At 29.5% G+C, this 16,931-nt stretch overlaps 1 protein-coding gene across 2 annotated transcripts in view; it reads right to left on the reverse strand.

Annotated features, from left to right (window-relative positions):
- Positions 1-16,488, reverse strand: part of LOC127714425 (protocadherin-7-like) — a 33,756-nt gene extending 17,268 nt beyond the window's left edge. The window contains exon 1 of one of the 2 annotated variants that reach the window (XM_052220483.1): positions 16,387-16,488. The gene's annotated coding sequence lies outside the window, so the exon portion shown is untranslated. Of the gene's footprint in view, positions 1-16,217; positions 16,308-16,386 lie in introns of those variants that run through there. The other variant, XM_052220484.1, reaches the window with a different exon arrangement.
- Positions 16,489-16,931: the final 443 nt, after the last annotated feature.

Here is a 16,931-nt window from a genome sequence, read left to right on the forward strand (position 1 = left end):
CACTTATAAGTGGAATAAGACTAGATGGCAATGCTGCCTTTCAGGAACTAAAATTTCAATTATCTTAACTATTTCTTTACTTTTAAATGTGAAAGCTTACAAAAAATTACCCCCCCCCCCCCTCTCTGTGCTCTTAAGACTACTTGAAAAGCCGTGAAATTGGGATCAAAACTCTAATTTGACATTAAAATTAGAAAGATCATTTCATAGGGAACACATGTGTACTAAGTTTCAAGTTGATTGGACTTCAACTCATCAAAAACTACCTTGACCAAAAACTTTAACCTGATGAGGGACAGATGGACGGACAAACGGACACACGGACCGAAATGCATAATGCCCCTCTACTATCGTATGTTGGGCATAAAAAGTTTTTCAGACACTTAAGTTACAAATATTTTAAGATCACACTGCAACATATTCAGTTCAACATTTGAAAGTAAAAAATATGAAGATAAAAATTCTTTTACTTACAATAAAACATCTCAAACTGAAGTAAAATATCAAGTCTCTTTCAAATAAATATTCACAAAGAATAGTGGAAACCTGTGTTATCCAAACAAAATCATGTAAAATTTCACAAGTTACTGGAATATATGCTGTAAGGATTTATTTATCCCCGAACAAACATCCTTGGTGAAATAATCATCTTGTTTACTCAGAAATCTGTATAGGTTACAATCATTCGAAATAAAAACTTAAACAATGAAACCTGTGAAATGGCTAATTACCGACACAGCCACTTATCAAGGATCCAATACTAATCCTGATTGGGTACAATTGATTTCCTTAGGACTGGATAAACATTGGATGATAGGGTCCTTTAGTCCCCCTCTTTTCATCATTAGAACTCAAGATAAAATCAAGCCATACCCTCCGACAGATGGATATCACCTATCAAATTTAATCCCTTCTTTTGTGCATGTTTCTGTTAGATCTTAATATGATCAATTGTTCTGGGTTTCTGTGATTAGCGAAGGTGTTAAATTTCCACTTGATAACACGAGATAGCTAACTAAGAGACTTTTAAGATGTGACCACTGCCATGACGAAATTAGAATGATAATTTTTCTTTAACCCACAAATAGTCATTAAAATAATGATACTGTTGGATTTAATTGTAATTGCCTTTAATAACAATAAATTATAACAGTGAAGTTTTGTTTTAAGACAATCCCATACTGAGACCATTATAAGTGTTCTTATTTCATTCAAAATTCATTGGACTGCATTGGAAATGCCACCCCCCCCCCCCTTTTTTTTCTAAATATTTTTTGTCTGCCTGTTTTAATTTTCATTTTGTAAATATTCTTTAATATCTTAACTTATTTTCACTTATTCAATGTGTTGTTGCTCTTATTCATACGATATTAAAATGATAGTATTTTATAAAGATGACCGATGACCCTTTATTCTTATTTTTCACAGCACTAGTATCAAAATTGTGAATAGTGTTTTTTTTTTTATACAAGTGGGGTTATCAACCTTGTGTAAAACAAACCATAAACAACATACTCTGACTCTTATAGAGAGAAAGAAGGGGAAAAAAAGGAAAAAAGAAAGGAAGGATTGATTGATTGATTGATTGTTGGTTGCTTAACGTCCAGTGGGGAAAGGAAGGAAGGAAGGAAGAAATATAATGTCAAATAAGACTTATAAAAATAATTCATAAAAGTTGTGGCATTTTTATTGATTCATTTTGGTATTGTTATAATTATACAAGTCATCCATAAAAAATATTGAATTTGTCCATTCTTTTGCTGTTGGTCATTCTCGATTCCAATTAAGTTTGATAATTAATTATTAATTTTTATTTACTGACTGATTAATGATGACCGGTAGCTGTGAAACATTTATGATGGTTTCTTGTCAAAGATTATTGTTATAGGGTCAATGTTACTGGTTTCTAGGGGTCAATGAATTCTGGTTTCTATGCATCTGTCGAATGTTAAAAAGTTGAATCTAGCAGAATACAATTAAATTAATGCAATTCAGAGGATCTTGATAGAAAATTCAAACGGATCAATACAAGCATCTCTCCTGTGCACATCTTTAAACAAATAGCCTCAACACTGGATCCATTCTTCCCTTTTAATTTTAAATATCAAATTTATAAAGATATGAAAAAAAAAAAAAAAAAGATACATCATAATGAAACTATATTTCTCAATTTCTGCTTTCTTAAGATTCTGAATCACCCTATTTTTCAAGCAACAAACAAGGCAACACTTCAATTTGATGTAGCATCACTAATTCCGCTTAAACTTTTAAATCTTAAAGGGGTATTAGCTGTCAAATTCTTGTTCAACGATATGACTCAGATTCTCATATTTGATTTATAACATATTAAAACATATATCAAAATTACAAAAAGTCTAAAATAAAGAATTAACAACGCATGGACTCAATAATATGTATCAGCATTTCATGTGTATTTTTGTCTAGACGTCATCTTAACCATCGAGATGACCTCCGACGGTCATATAACCTGATATAAACATAAATAAAAATACAAATAGATAACGACCACATGCAATTGGATTTTTCTTGGTCTGTTTGATTTCATATTGTTGGTTAATAAACCGCATAGGTCCAACCCTGAACAGTTGGGGCAAAAATAGACACAATATTCAAGCTTGATACAGGTCTGAATTTGGATTGTAATTAAATATTTGACACATTATAGGTTTCTGACACAGAATAAATGTAGTCAAAGAACTTGAAATTGGTTATATGATTTGAATTTATATTCAATTGAAGATTTCTTGGTGTTGTGCAATACACTGTGCTGTTGCGTAATACTTAGTAAATCTGTTTTCAGACTATATACAAAGAATAAGCAAAATAAATTGTGAACCCCAATTTTTCTTTGGAAAATTGACAATTTCTTAAATTTTGAGGGAAAAAAAAATTGACCCCCCCAAAAATAACATTTGAAGACATTTTCTTTTTGTAAAATGTGGTACTATTTAAGAGACTTCCATACACTTAAACACAAGTTTATTTATTGTCTGAAAACTAAAAAAATGCTTGTTTTAGACCTTTTTGGCCCCTAATTCCTGAACAGTTTGGGCAATTTCCCCCAAAATGAATCCCAACCTTCTACTAATGTAGTATTGAACCTTGTGGTACAATTTTAGAGCAATCAAAATACTTGTACACAAGTTATTTTCCTGAAACTAGAAAAATGCTTGTTTTGGGCCCCTTTTTGGCCTTAATTCCTAAACGGTTGAGACCATCACCCCCAAAAACAATCCCCACCTTCCTTTTGTGGTATTGAACCTTAAATTTCAAAGAGATCCATACACTTAAACTAAAGTTATTGTCCGGAAACCAAATGTCTTCGAACAAAGACGACGACATGATAGCAATATACGACCCCAAAATTTTTTGCGGTTGTATAAAAAGTATGTTTATCATCGTTTTTATCTGTATAAGAATGATTTTTTTGCAGATTGAATCAGTCAACCAAATGGTTCATCCTTGTTTTACTTTCATGTTGACATTCTTTTCCTTTTAGGAGCTGAATACATGCATTATAACCAATCTCCAGCAAAGGGGGTTAATTTGAAGGTCACATGAATACGGATTCAATGAGGATTCAGGGTTGTTTCTTATCTTATTCTGACAAAATTGAACCAAATTGGCTGCTAAAAGTGAATTATTATTTCACTATTTCAATTTCATTAATGACTGAACAAAATCAAATCATATTTTATATCTTTGTATCTTCATATCTCGTAGCTAATGCCCCTTTAAACTTATAACTTAAAGAGAGACACTTTTTAGAAAGTTCTGACTATTCAATATCCTTTAAACAAAAACACATGAACTTACATATGTACTTATGATTTTGAGATCAATTCCTGAATATGAAACATCTTTCATCACAGAAAACTGATGAAGACAAATGATTAAATAAATTGACAGAAAACATACAGCTATAATACTTGATACTTTTTCTGTTATGAATATGAAAAATTACTGTTTTTCCGTTAAGAATATGAAAAATTACAAAGTAATTATTAGATCATATTACACATGATGTATTTTCCGTCAAGCTCTTTTCATTAAAGCAAACAGTTTGTTTAAAGGGCATGTAACTACTCAGATAATATCGCTAAAATATGATATTAAATCTCCGATATAAATATTTAATTTGATTTATCAAATCAAAATTAAAATGTATGGTGCAATTATAGCGGCTGCCTAATGGTCTAGTCTCTTGGTATTTAGGTACTTGTAGGAATCCTTGGTGGAAATGGTATCTTAATCAATTTAATTATGAATTATTACTTGCAATATTATGAGAAATTGAGTCTAATCCATGTCAAAATTAATCATGTCATAAATGAATTATATATAAATATATGTGTGTTTAGGAAGATATTTTTTGTACTAAATTTTTTACCTGAATTAACATTCAGTAAATCTCGACTTATTCCTGTGTACCCAACATTAAATTTTAATTTTCCCATGGTGTGCCTTTGTGAGTGCAGAATTGACAGACAGACTGCAATTCTTCTTTACAAAGTGGCACCTGGTGCCTCAGAGAGTTAACCAAAAGATCTGTTTCTACATCATTAACTTTCAAAATTAAAAAAACTTTAAGGTTATATTCAGGCATAGCTCCAGGATTTGATGTTATGTGAGGTGCTTCTGAGAATTAGGAGTAAGAGGACTATATTTTAACAACAACAAAAAATTGGCTGTAATTTTAACTATTTAAAAAAAAAAATTTAGGGGGGACACGCTCTTCTGATATTGATATATATGATTGATAAATATCAGGTTTCTTGAAGTGGTTACCTCTCATTCAACCATTCCATTTGAAATCTGGGTGAAGAGAGAGGATGAAGGTCAAAGCTCACAAACAAAATCTTTTTGAAATTAATGGCAATCATAGTATAAATTATACAATTTACAAAACATTTTCCCCATCTCTTTTACATTTTATGTATCTTTCCTTTTGCCACTTCTGTATTAAAAAGTAAAAAAAGTATTATGATGTGTATTAAAAAAAGTAAAAAATATTTTTATAAGTCAAAGACCTACCTTTTAAGAGCTTCATAAGTACCAAAATTGCTTTCAACAGCTAATAACTGTCTTATCCACAACCACAAAACCCTTTCACTTCTCATTAAAGTAAATTATATATACAGTTACAAAACCCCAAGGCACAACTTTACATTTAAACTTCAGATGTCGATTTCTCTTCACTTTCAATGTCAAATTTCAGTAAGAAGATCGCTGTCACAGCAGGTTGGACGATCCCCAATCATATTTTTTATGCCATCTTCTATCTATTAGATTTTAAGTGGGTAAAACGATGCCATCCCAATATTGACCTGACTTCTATTAAGATTATCACACATTGTTAAAGAGGGAAAGATTTATTTGTGTGGAAATTAACACATTGTTAAGTACCCTGTACCAATGTTTACATATCTATTAGGTCATGGGACCTTTAGTTTAGCCTGTTCAAATCTGCAAGTTTTTTAAATACATAACTAGCTGTCTTATTTGCTTTTCAGGCTAAGATTGTTTGATACTGTGATTACAACACAAAGAGATATTAATACAATATATTTGTAACAGTTCTTGAAACAGTATTTTTTATATACGAAATTAAATACAACTTTTAGAGTGTTTTTATTTTTTAATTGGTCCAAAGTATAAAAAAAGCACTTATAAGAAATGTAATGTGGAACGGGATATACTATGCACAGGGAAAAGCTATCCCTTCACACTGAATATCAAATATATGAACGTGTGCACTTGTTTTGTTTGAAAATATAGGAACAGAAACGGGATCTGAAGCAAAATTAAAATAAACAACCATGAAATAAACTTTTACAACAAGGCTCTAAAAACTTCAATATATTTATCAATTTTTGTAATTTCTCTTTACACCTATACTGCTCTTGTTTGCAATCTAACTTCATTCAACTTTTGTTTAATGCCTAGTTCAAACGATAAAAAAAGTCTTTTGATATTTTTTTTTTATTTATTAATGCTATTTTTAACATAAAACTATCACTTGATACATCTTGGAGGCTTACTCAACTTAACACTTGAACTACATGATAAAAGAATCAGATTAAATATCAATTTCCTATTTCATTAGTGAATTTGGTGAGAATTTTCATAGCAGTTGTGCAGATTTTTTATTTGTCATTTTTAAAAACTGTTTGACTTTCAAACTTTTCTGAAAGTTTTAAAATATGTCCTGAAGAAACAATACGATAAGGAGGATACATGATATTTTGTTTTACATAAATATTTGCAGTAAAACAAAGAATTATAATAGTACATAAATACATTAAAGTCCTTTATCAAACAAGCTTACTTATCGCACATTTGAGTTTTTTTAAATCCCTTAAACAATCATTCAAATATTCCAAAGTCCTTAAAATAATTTAAAGTATTCCCCTATATCCCTTTCACATAAACATTCCATATCAAAATTAGACGTTTCATTGATGTACATCTCTATTTTATTATTTTCTTTTACAGATAAAGCAAATTTTGTTAATTTAATGACTTTATAATCTCCCTTTATTGATAATGGGTCATTTGAAACAAACTATCATACCTGATTCTTTCAAAGATTAGAATAAAAAATAAATCCACAACCACTGATGCAATGTATTCAGGACTACTTTTTCCATTATACAAATAATAACAGAATCAAAAACACACCAACCAGAACTGATTCAAAGAAGAAATGAACAACACTTGATTCCCGCCTTTTTTTTCTAGGTTAAAGTACATTTGAAATTTGTAAACAATTTCTTTGTTTCAAACTGATAAGATAACAAAAAACATAAACAAAAAGTTAAAATAAGAACTTTATGTGGGGTGAAATACAAGATTTCAAAGTTCATTTAATTTTCTGTAGATTTTAATCATTAGAAAAAAACAATTGGTAGGGTTTGATACAAATCAACTACTATTCAACTGTTGACTAATAGGACTACTGTTCCTAATAAAAAAAATCCATTATGAAATGGCACAGAACATTACGTGCAACTTCAAACAATATACTGGCATTGTCCTGATGTGTTTCAAGGCTTCCGCTAAACTTCGATACTTCTATTATGGGTGAATGGTCTTTTGCACTTAATGTTGTATCCATTTATAACTAATATTAGAACAAAACAAGCCTGAAACAATTGTTACTGATGGTCGAAACAAATGAGCTAAAATTGTGGTTCTTTTAAAGTTCTCTGAATTCAATCCTTCATTTAGCATTGTTAACTTTTAAGCGACAGTCCCATTAAATACAAGCTTTCAAAAAGCTAGCTTTTAGTGACTCTTAAAATGAAACATTAGTTACTAAATTCTCCCTCAAATATTTATCAAAATATCTCAATTCATACAGACATTAACATCCACATTTAGCATCCCTACCATCTGCAAGCCTAAGAAAAAAGAAAGGGGGGAGGGTGTCACTTAGTCTCCAAAAATTACAGATAAAAAAATCCCACTTAAACAACTTAGGATATAACAGGATATTGATTGGCTTGCATGTTGGGGCCTTTTATAGCCAACTATACGGTATTTGTTTTTTCTCATTGTTGAAGGCTGTACGGTTGCCTATAATTGCTTACATCCACTTTATGTGAAACTTTGGTGGATAGTTGTCTCATTGGCAATCATACCTCATCTCCTTATTTTTATATTTGAAATTCATAGCCAATTAAAATTAATTTGTTTTCAACATTTATAATCTTTAAAAATGTTTCTTTATGGATTTTTCTAGCAACCAAGTCATTTATTGAGCTAAAGTTTACTTTCTTTAATCAATTTTTCAAAATAAAAAAAAAATAAATTCCCAATTCATTTTTCCTTATTAAACATCCTTTTTTCAAAATTTCTGTTTCACATCGTCATAATGTTCAGTTTGAGTTTTTTTCTCAGAAAATTAGTTGTCCTTTCACCTATTAGGAGCTAGCACGTTCATTAGTGAACTGCCGATTTCTTGTTTGACACTGACACTATTATTATGATCTCCTTGTATTCGATAATTCCACCTCTGATGAGCAGGAAAATCTTGTTTGAAACAGAAAGTTGCAAGTCCCTTTTGTAATGACAAAATGACAGTGACACATCCATTTAAGTGGTCTACATAATAAAAATTCTTAGAGACAGAAATTCTCTTTTTCAAGTATGAATTTGATAAGGAAGACAATTTTGACAACTTTTATTTAAACATGTTAAATGGTATTGGTCGCTACTAGAATTTTTACCCTACCAAGTTTACCTTAAGATTAAGTGTTCTATTAAGAAACGATACAACTTGATCCAACTGTTTTGCAATCTATGGGCAAATATTGACACATCACTGGTTTCATCTTAGTGAGTTTGTCCCTTGTATTGACAATAACGTCAAGACGCAATGACAAAATTGACAAAATATATCCCCGCCACTTACTGTATCAAATGAAAAAAGGTTATCACTTCTTTATACAACACAGCACCTTGTTTGAACAAGAATAATTAATTTCAAAAACCGTTTTATAATTAATCTCTTTCAATCCTGTTCGATGCAATATTGGGACCCAAGTGAGACGTTTGATAAAAAAATGTGGATGTTTTCACGTCACAAAAGAGATTTTCGTTGATAGTTTGTTTGAAATATTGCAAACTTAGGAATGAGTAATGGACAAATAAAAGGTGTTGCATTTCAGTTATTTAGGGCTGGTTTTCTCTCTGGAATGTCTAATATTTTCGACAAGTCCTGGACATTCGAAGACTTGAGAGTAAAAATGAAATTTTTGAATTTTTGAAATTTTTCGAAATATGAATCTTGTTATTGCTTTTCTTCAAAGCATGAATATTTTGAAAAATGATTAAAAAAACTTATTCGTAAAGCACAAAGTTCTATTTTATTGTATTAAGGCATTTTTATCTAATTTGGTTTATCAAATCATGATTATAAATAACATCTAACTATATCATGTATATGCGCTATTTTGGTATTTGCAGTTTATCAAATTTAATTTCTAGTGATATCATTGTTTTTAATAGTCTCTTCTAAGTTTTTAAATTTTTATATGATCCTACCATGTTTTAAATATTTTTGATTCGTTCCAAATTTTAATCACTTTCTTAGTAAAATTTAAGCACAAAGTTCTATTCACTATAGACATGCTTATCTAATGCTTTGTAAAATCATGATTCCAAATATACCCCTATAATTTTCCACATGATCAATTGCATACTAAAATATCTGCACAAGACTTGAGTATTTGACCTCTGAACCTGCAGGTGAGATGAACAAAAATATACAAACCTTCTTCAAGAATTCCCTTGCACAATAATTGTAACAAATCCTAAAAGTCAAACAAACAAACAAGTTTTGCATCTATCTTACACTATCTAATCATACGAAATCTATCATGATACCTACTATCTTGTTACAATATGTACATTTCACTGACAGTTTTATTTGTATGTATAATGTCAGATTTCGATCTGATATACACCTCCCCCTCCAGGGTCCCTGACACCCCCTAACAAGGGAGGATATTAGGAAGTATTGTTAATTGCCAATTATACCCACTGGGAATATACAAATATTTTGACAAGTTGGTGATTGGAAGTTTCAAGTTACTGCCAATGGTAAAGTAGTTAATTTTGACTGATGGTTTCCTATAATTGAACTGATGAAAATAGAACTTCATTCACTGATTTGAGTTATACAAATACATAATTATTTTAGATTATGAAATGTTTTTTACATTCAAATTACTCCAGAAATAATAACATTATAATATCGAAAGAAAATGACACAGAGGCTTGATATTTTGTGAAGTTACTTATAAAAAAATAGCTGTTAATTCTTTAAAAACATTTTCGAACAGTATTATTTGGCTTAGAAATATTACCTGATATGAGATAATCCCCTTTCTGAGAAGGGTAGCACTTTTTTTACTGCAATAAAGGACTAACATATGAAGTCGGGACAAAACTTTCAATTTCATTTAAAAATAGTTTCAGTTTTATGTTGAAATTTTTTACTATAAGAAGTTAGCTGGAAGTTAATTTGGATCAAAAGAAAACAATAAAATGAAAAGAATAAAATTAGAGAGAGAATTAACACAGAATGTCTTGCTCTTCATAACAGCAAAACCTTCCTAAAAGGGGGAATAACTTCTTTCATACAAATGATAGTCAAGTGAAAGGGGAATAACTCATATCTAGTAAATCCAGTCAATTGTCAGAAAAAGGCTGATGCTTATACTTTTTAGTTGGTATTGTTCAGTTAGTATACAAGATCAACAAGTCTGATTGTTGAACGACCCAATGAATCAAGTTTAGACCTTGATCTATTGATAGGAATACTGAAAATAGATCAATCTGTTTATTGACGTAACCTGGGACTTATACTTCTTTTGGTCCCAGGTGTAAACTCTTTAAACTCAATATGTATCTTTGGCTACTGCATGAACAATCGTAAATCATGGTTTATTTTATCAACTAGCCAGACGCATTTTCAAAAAAAATTAACCCAGATAATAATACACCAGACAAATACAATTTTACTAATGAAATTTTAATTCAGACTATTCCAAAAATGGTTTCAGCAACCTAATTAAAATTCCAATTTTAGCAGTAACATGTCTACCGGAAACTAAAATTTAAGCTGCCAGTATTCAGTTTCGCAATAAATCTTTAAACAAAAATAGAACTTCCTCAAATATCGGTTTTCCACCAATACATATTTTGAAATTTCTATGTAATCTGATTAGAGATAGATTCTAAGATTCACAACTCTTTATGAAAATTTTTACAAAAAAAAACCTTTGAACATGAACATTTAATTCAGCTAAACTTAGACCATAGATTTTCATTTAAAGACTTTTCGTAAAAAAGAGCTCCAACAGAGTCTGCAGATCTGCCACAGCAGAAAATTACTTTTTTCCCAACGTAAACGGAAACAATCGAAAGAGATCTATAAGCCTAGTAAACACTGAATCAAATGCCATAGTAACATCTGAGACTCTTTAATGACATAAATCTCTTGATAACAAGCTACAAATCCTTCAAATTCTCTAACTGTAAACATCCAACTGTTTTACCATATTAAAGTGCCATAAAACAATCATTACCCCAGAGGTATTTCACACCCTATATAAGTGTGGCATGATGTTCTCTATGCCATGTAATACATTGTTTATTATCAGTTACCTCCCTTTAGTAATTAGGGGTAATTTACATGTGACAGGTAGAATGAAATGTCATTTGACTGTCTGGGTATTTCAATTTTACAAAAATTATGAAATGCTTTATTATATTAATTGATACTCTGGTAATTTTTATCAATTTAATCAGCAACGTTAATATTGAATGTTTAAGATTTAATTATCAAAATTTTTTAAAATATACTTTATTTTTTTATTTCTGAAATATGTTGTAAATGCATATCAAATTATGGTTCTACATTATAACTGATTTAAATTACTCAAATTATATGCTGAATACTTTATATAATTCTCATTCTAGCTGTGTACTCAGTCGGTCATCTCCTAAAAAGCAAACCTACCTAATAACTATTTTCATCCAATTTTACTTGAGAAAAAGAAATTAAGTTTACTTTCCTGATACATACATGTACATGTATTGTCCTTGTGAGAGATATTTATGAAAGCTTTTTTATCTTCAATTTTAGCTAATTTGTCAAAAGTTATATAAAAACATTCTTATTTTTGTTTCAGGCTAAACTCGGAACAAAAAATAATGATATAATTGGAAAGATATTCTATTTATCAAAAATATGAAACTTTTTAAAATTTCATTTTGGCTCAACTCAGAACAAAAATTTTGATATTATCAAAATCTACAAATTTCCTGGTCAATTATACAAGGAAAACCAAAATCCATGCATGCCTCACACATAGTTTAATGACATACAATACTGAATAATATTCGTTTAATTGATATAACATTGCACAAATAATGATTTATGTACATAAATAACAACTTGTGAAGGTTTTGTTAATTGCCTCTTTGTCTTTGATTGTTTACAGTACTAGAGTGATAAATGTTTGTCACTTTTCCAACAACTGTTAATTATCCTTGTCAATATTGGTTTAGTTCCAAAAGGGAGGTAATTTATCAAGAGCCATAACTCTGCATATGTATATATAATCATAATGAAAAAAAAAAAATTTGAGCAAACTTCCTTAGCAACCTGGTTTACCAACTATTCATTTTCACTCTCATTTTTAGGGCTATATTTGAACTTATCTAGAACATTTTATGATGATAGGTCTCCTTAAAAAATTTATGGGTAATTTTGATATTCAAATTTAAAAGAATCTGAAGCAGTCTGCTCCTTCTATTAAAAGTTTATGTTTTATATAATTATATAAAAAACTAGATATCAAACATGTATGGATAAAAGTATATTATTCAAACATGCTTAAAAAACAGCCCTTTTATCAGCCCAGAATACAACCAATTTCAATGTAAACAAATATTCTAAGAATCGACTTACCTAATCGAAAGACTTATTCCATGTATTTCAAATCAAAGTAAACAACAAAAAAACAAGCCAGGATAATTTTTTTGTCAAAACAAGCTTCATCACGATGACTTGAACCAATGATTATCCTGCCGAGACAATTATCACATTCCACAGAAAACACTTGAAAATTGATGTCTATTTCCCCTTCTATAACTGGATGAAATTGACAATGTTTAACACCTGCTTAAACATTCAAAAGACTTGAATAATCTGTATCAAATACAAGCTCTGTCAATGAAACCAATTCATTCACTTACTCTAATTACTTGCAACTTCCTCAGTCTTGACTCCTCCCACTAGGCTTAGATTGTATAAAAAATGTTTAGATTTTCAAGTATTAGCTTTAAGATACTGCTTTTCTATTAAGAAACAGCAAAATTGTTGACCTGTTGGCTTTTTTCGATTGTCAAAAGTTCATAGTATTTGGTATCAACAATCAAGATGTTTTCTTTCTATCAGTAATTAGTTTTGAAAGAATAACAGATGAATGAAGTAATTGTCAGAATGTTCTCTTTTACATTATTGTAACTTAATTAGCATAAAGCCGATTTGTTACTAAGTGTGTATCTTCTTTAATTCCTTATGAAATAGATTATATATTAAAGCATATTGGCAAGAAAATTAATCTTAAAATCAAACAGATAGCAGCTACGATTTTCATTAAATTATTTTTTTTAGTTTATATGCTGGGTATTGTACTAAAAGTATATTAAGTATAAATAAAAATATATGAATTGAAAAAAAAAAATATTAAAGAACAGAAAAAATGTGCTTGATATATATATGTTGTAAAAAAAGTTGGAACAAGCATGTTTTTGTGAATAACCCAAAGAGCATTCATGATTTAAAAAAAAAATGCTTTCACACACTATAACATTGTGAAAATCAAATCTTTCCCAAAGACCTTCAGACATACACACATCAATCTTACAGATAATTTCATGTCCAAATCACATCTTAGAAAAATATACAGATAAATCTAGAGAAAGAAAACAGAAGTCAAGCATGTTTTACATTTTTCAGTAAGAGAATTGTATCTTCTTATCTTCAAACATATCTATCAAATTTCTACCTACTTTGAAGAAATATCATCGATACTTTGACCCCTACCCTCAATTACAAAACCCAAGATTGCTTCTAAAATAAATTATGTCATCAAATCTATGACCCCTGCCCTGCATAACAAAACGTGAAATTGCTACCTAAATACTTTTCTTATAGTAACTATCCGTAACTATATTATCACACAAAACATGTGTTAAGGTAAATTCCTTTAGATCTATCTTAAATTACCTATAGAAGTGCTAATTTCTTGATAATTTGATGTAATTTAGGAAAATTTGTTTTTTGTATTGGGTGAAAGTGATCTCGGATCCTATGGATCTCTTTCATATTATAGTTGACTCCCCTATTAAAAGCTCGTTGACCTACCACTAGTAAATTACTACAACCGGTAGTTATATTTCTGTTGTAAACAGTGATCCTACAATCATATCAAACCTTTAACGATTTTATCAGTAGTATTTATGACATAACTTACTTGACAAACAAATTTGAAATACTACAATGTCTTTTATAGCAAAAAAAAAGCAATACATGTTTATTTTTGACAAATATGACATAATTTGTAAAGTCTAACAAATCATTTTTCTAATTTAGCTCATAATTAAAATTTTTGTAATATAATAACTCTACCTAACAAAAAACACTTGACTATGTGGTCTCATTTCATAAAATCAATACTAAAAAATTTGACATGCGAAAAATTATTATAAACCCATATTTTTTATTGTCATAAAAATTGAACTAGTTCTTGGTAATATTAAGTATTTGAATAGATTTAATAACTAATGGCATTTATTATGTTTCTATACAGAACTTCTCAATTCGATAGGTTTTTTTGAGTGGGCAACAATTGTTATAGATATGAAATCCAATGTCAATTATCTCAGATGCATGTTAAAAATTCTAAACAAATTTTCAAAAGCTGTACAATTAAAATACAAGAGCTCAAAATTCAGGGTGCACAACTTTTGAAGTATTTATTTAAGCCTTTTCAATCCCCTGTTATTTGTGTATTGAGCAATCTATCAGTTATTCTGGGTACGTTGATGATAATTTCAATCAAAAACTTCATACAAAATTTAATCATGTCAATTTCAACTTGAAATTGATCATTATTAATTTTGTGATGTCACATCGTGAATGATGGACAGACAGAAGAGACAAGTACTGCACCTGAATGCACCATAAGATGACAGAACAATGTCGTGGTACTGAAATACCAGAAGTGGTTCGAGATTTGGACTCCAATGAACTTCTTATTACGCCTCAATCACTAAACTACTTGCAGATCTTGTAGTTAGTTTTTCATTGCTTTGAGATTAATAAGCAATAACTTTGTGCATGTTTTGAAATATTTTTTTTTTATAAACCTCAAACTCAAGGAAAGTTCCCTAAACAAATCTAACTTTTGAAAAATCTATTTAAACTAACTTAGACTCTATTTTTTAACAGCAACTTTTTGAAGTGACAGGTTTGCAAGAAAAAACAGAACATTAAGAGTATGTGTACTATCTCATTCAACACATAAATGAACAACGAACCATTCACAACTTCCATAAGCCAGAAAGGGCCTGTACTTCCTCTATAAATCACAAGGATTTTAGGTACTACAGTTCTAAAACATACCTTTGAAATTAACCTTCTTTTAACTCTTTCTTCCAAAATCTATTAACATTAGACCCATTAATGTGAATCATCAGTTAAAAGAGTACATTTCATCAGTGGGATTTACAAAATATCCATTTTCTTTAATTAAATATAAAATTAAGCAGTAAATAGAAAGTAACAGATTTGTTGAAAAACAAGTGCCATGCAATCATCGTCTTACATAAACCATAAAAATCTAAACGATCAGCTGTATTTATTTTGATAATTTCCCTCTTTCTTTTAATTACCAAACACCATGAAACGAAGCCAGTTTAATTTAAGTCTGATGCCCAAAATGTTCCCACATGTTAAGGGTTGAACCAAACTACAAGACAAAAAATATTAAACAGTTCTTCAACTTTTCATCTCCGATTTAATGAAAGTAATTTTCTGCTGTCATTAATTTATAAATAATTTGAGCTTAGCTAACGTTTCTGATAGTAACCAGATTGGCTTTAATTCCTTCTGATTATTTTCTTAGGGAAGATGAAGAATTTGTTACTTATCATCTTACGGAAACTCATTTAGATACTTAATTAGCCTAATCTGTTGCTTTTAGATAGAATTAGAGGATATGGTTGCTTCCTACCTCAAACATTATTGCAAAAATAGAATGTTTTGGAAATATGCAAAAACTTTGAGATCAAAATGACAGATTCTTAGAATTTGATATCATAATTTTCTGATATTAAGATCTATAAATATAACATATTACTGTACTGACTTTTTTATTTAAGCTATTGAGTATCGTTATATTCAAAATATAAAAGATAAAATTCAATTTAAACAAGATAAAAGTTTTCAACATTGGAAAATTCTTCGTGAAGATTTTGTGTATGCCAAAAACCTTAGCAGACTTTTATCAACCAGTTTTATAAAAATAATTTTTTCCAATGTATTTTTTTAATACAGCCATGAACTATAATCCATTTAGGACTAAATTATTGTAAAACTTTTCAAATAAACTTACCTTCATCACAATAATTCATTCCATTGTTAACATAAACTTAATAAACTGGTCACCAGTTAAAATGAAGTCATAAGACAGTGTACCAAATCACGTCCATATCACATTAAATCAATTACTAATTAAAATAAAATGTTCTTTGTGGTTTTAATTTTAAGATAAACTTGCCTACCTGGACTTGTGTGCAGCAGTCATGTTATACTCAAACAGGAAATAAATAAAATATAATAAAAGAAAAACCGCTATATCCACCTCTGCGATTTAAAATATTAAGATAGATGCATGCAATATGGGGGACCTCACAACAAAAAACGGTTAAACTCAGAGGAAACTGATACCCATGTCTAATCAACCGACCAATCAAGGATCATTGATTAAAAATAAACAAAACAACAATTTTGACGGGGAGCCCTTTAATAACATACTATCGTGGCAATCAGCATTTATTATTATTTGCTTCCGATTAAATCTGAGTGACAAACAATCGTGACTTGTTTTGTGTCTAGAGAAAAAAGACCTAATCAAAACCAGAGCATAACAGGTACAATGATACAAATAGAAAATTAACCAGACAAATAAAAACAGCTTGTGGTCAGTGTATTATAAGGATGGAGTTAATCTAAAGTTTATTTTCTTATTGTGTCCAGGTGACAAAAGTTGCACTAATATGTTAAAAAGTTAATCTACTTAAAGGCCAATAGCAGGTTTAAATATGTT

Source organism: Mytilus californianus, unplaced genomic scaffold, assembly GCF_021869535.1.
Source record: "Mytilus californianus isolate M0D057914Y unplaced genomic scaffold, xbMytCali1.0.p SCAF_9, whole genome shotgun sequence".
Classification (NCBI taxonomy): Eukaryota; Metazoa; Mollusca; class Bivalvia; order Mytilida; family Mytilidae; genus Mytilus; species Mytilus californianus.